The sequence below is a fragment of the Myotis lucifugus genome, unplaced genomic scaffold (genome assembly GCF_000147115.1).
Source record: "Myotis lucifugus unplaced genomic scaffold, Myoluc2.0 scaffold_1006, whole genome shotgun sequence".
Taxonomy (NCBI): Eukaryota; Metazoa; Chordata; class Mammalia; order Chiroptera; family Vespertilionidae; genus Myotis; species Myotis lucifugus.
In genome coordinates, this window is record NW_005872054.1 from 53860 (window position 1) to 56879 (window position 3020).

General features: G+C 51.1%; 2 non-coding genes and 1 pseudogene across 2 annotated transcripts; all 3 read right to left on the minus strand.

Moving 5' to 3' along the window:
• Positions 1 to 35: 35 nt before the first annotated feature.
• On the minus strand, positions 36 to 117 carry LOC111824187. Its single transcript, XR_002827277.1, has one exon. It is a non-coding gene; the product is annotated as a small nucleolar RNA SNORD115 (small nucleolar RNA).
• Positions 118 to 1241: 1124 nt separating this feature from the next.
• Positions 1242 to 1324, minus strand: LOC111824181 (annotated as a pseudogene).
• A 1098-nt stretch (positions 1325 to 2422) lies between these two features.
• On the minus strand, positions 2423 to 2501 carry LOC111824178. The gene has a single exon (XR_002827274.1). It is a non-coding gene; the product is annotated as a small nucleolar RNA SNORD115 (small nucleolar RNA).
• Positions 2502 to 3020: the final 519 nt, after the last annotated feature.

Below are 3020 nucleotides of genomic sequence, written 5' to 3' on the forward strand. Positions count from 1 at the left end.
CCCAACATGGTGGCCACCAAACTGGCCACCTTACTGGGCCTCAGGCGTAATCCATATGAGCATGATTTTTAAGTCATCCCCTCCACTCAAGATTAAGGATTGTCAATCCAGTGACCCAACGAAGGCACTCTACAGGGCTTCCGTACAACTCACACTCGTTTGCTCACCAAGAAGAATGTTTTCTTGGGGCTGAGGACAGAGCAAGGTGGGCTTGACAGCTGCACTGTTCCGACTCTGGGAAGGAGCCTGACAGACAGAGCCCAGGAAGAGCTCTAGGCCAAAATGAAGGCCCACTGTTTTTCGGAACATCACCTGGAAAAAAGAGGAGTGACAGGGCTTCTAAAGGACCCCATCTTGTTCATATCAGACCTGAATTCGAAGGGGAACTTGTTCGTTTATGCGCCAATGACCACTTCCAAAACCAGGAAAGGAGAGAATGAATGAAACAACATGACCAAACAAACAAATAATAGGAATCACATAAAAAAAATCCATCAATGGAAATGGAGGCAGTATGATTCCACATCACCAACATAAAAATGACCAGCAACAGGATTCTCACCACACACACCCTTAGGGTTTGCAAGAAAGCTGAAGAGGAGCCATACTGCTCATGCCTGGGCGTGGTCCCCTTGGACTCAGGAATCTGGCGCGATTCCTACACGGACCATGACATTGAGCATCCATTCAGGTGAAGGTAGAGGAGGTTAGGCGCTCAAGCCATGCACATGTCACATGACACTGTCACGGGACCCCACGAAAGGGCACTGAGCCCCCTTTCAGTCCGATTCCTTTCAGAGAGGAGGGACATCTTTGGCTTTGGGTCGGCCCGATCCCAAGGACTTAGAGTCACCAATTATATAGCACCAGGGTCTCTCTTGCCCAAAGAGAGCCCCCTGCTCATTTTCATGCACACCTGCTCTCTGTCCAACACAAAAGTCAGCCACTCACCTGAGACGTGAAGGCCACGACCACCATCTGGAGAGATGGTCGCACTGCAAGACACAACCAGAGGAGAAACGTTTTGTTTTAAGAGTTGGCCTCTGGTACCGCCATCTTGGAGGTCCTACTGGGCACCAAAAACACCGCTGAACGTGGAGAAGGCTACGATCACGTGGAAGCGATCGGGGAGAGCCACGGGGCATCCTCTGAGGAATCTGCCTACCTCCAGCTCCCAATCCCCACGCTGGGGAGAATCCTAAGACTCCCCAGCACGGTGCCACCAATCTGTCACCCACAGTGGGCCTCAGCGTAATCCTATTGAGCAGGATTTTTATGTCATCACCTCTCTTCAAGGCCCAGACCGCGTAGACATCATTGACCCAGAGTCAGCCCTTCGCGCACAGAGGAACCAGGGCACACTCATATGCTCACCAGTGATGTTTCCTGGAACTAAGGACATAGCAAGGTGGGCTGGAGAGCTGCACACTGCTTCCCACTCTGGAAGGAGCCTGACAGACACAGGAAGCTCTGGGCCCATGGAAACGCTTTTTTTCCCGAACATGACCTGGACAAAGAGGAGTGGGACGGCCGCTAAAGGACCTCTCTCTTCCCTCTCGGAACTGAACATAAAGCACCATGGCAATTGATGTGCAAATGATCACGCCCAAAAGCAACAAATGAAAGAGGAAAGGAATACATCCGAAAAGCAGGAAATGCACCAATGGAAAGCAAGGCACTACCGATTCCACGCGGACACAAACCACCGGCCACAGGATTCTCACTATTCACACACGCAGCGTTTGCCAAGGAAGCTGAGCAGAAACCCTACTGCTCACTCCTGGGCATGGTCCTCTTGGACACAACCGCCTCGTGATATGCTAACACGGACCATGACATTGAGCATTCATTCAGGAGAGGGTAGAGGAGGTTAGGCGCTCAAGCCATGCACATGTCACATGACAATGGCTAAAACATCTTCCCCCCTAACCCCCCGCAAAAAAAAAGGAGCTCTGAGACCACTTTCAGACCGATAACTTGCAGAGAGGAGGGACAACTTTGGTTCTGGGTCGGCCCATTCCCAAGGGCTTAGAGTCACCAAGAATAGAGCACCAGGGTCTCTCTTGCCCAAAGAGAGCCTCCTGCTAACTCTCATGCACACGAGCTCTCTGTGCAACACAAAAGTCAGCCACTCACCTGAAACGTGAAGGCCACGACCACCATCTGGAGAGACGGTCGAACTGCAAGACACAACCAGAGGAGAGATCTGCTTTAAGAGCTGGCCTCTGGCGTGGCTCTCAGTGCAGAACTACTGTGCACCAAACACAACCGTGAACTTGGAGGACGCCATGTTCACGTAGCGGTGATCGTGGGGAGGCACGTGGCAACCTCTCAAGGATCTGCCCGCCTCGAGAACCCAATCCCATCGCTGGGGAGAAACCTAAGACTCCCCAACATGGTGCCACCAAACTGGCACCTTACTGGGCCTCAGCGTAATCCTATTGAGCATGATTTTTAAGTCATCACCTCACTTCAAGATTAAGGGTTGTCATCATTGACCCAACGAAGGCACTCTGCGGGCATCCGTACAACTGCACACTCGTTTGCTCACCAGAGATGTATCCTGGGGCTGAGGACAGAGCAAGGTGGGCTTGACAGCTGCACTGTTCCGACTCTGGAAGGAGCCTGACAGACAGAGCCCAGGAGAGCTCTAGGCCAAATGAAGGCCACTGTTTTCGGAACATGACCTGGAAAAAGAGGAGTGACAGGGCTTCTAAAGGACCCATCTTGTTCATATCAGACCTGAATTCGAAGGGAACTTGTTCGTTTATGCGCCAATGACCACTTCCAAAACCAGGAAAGGAGAGAATGAATGAAACAATATGAACAAATAAAGAAATAATAGGAATCACATAAAAAAAATCCATCAATGGAAATGGAGGCAGTATGATTCCACATCACCAACATAAAATAACCCGCAACCCGAATTTTCGCACCCCCCACCTTTGGGTTTGCCAGAAACTCTAGAGGAGACATACTGCTCATGCCTGGGCGTGGTCCCCTTGGACACAGGAATCTGG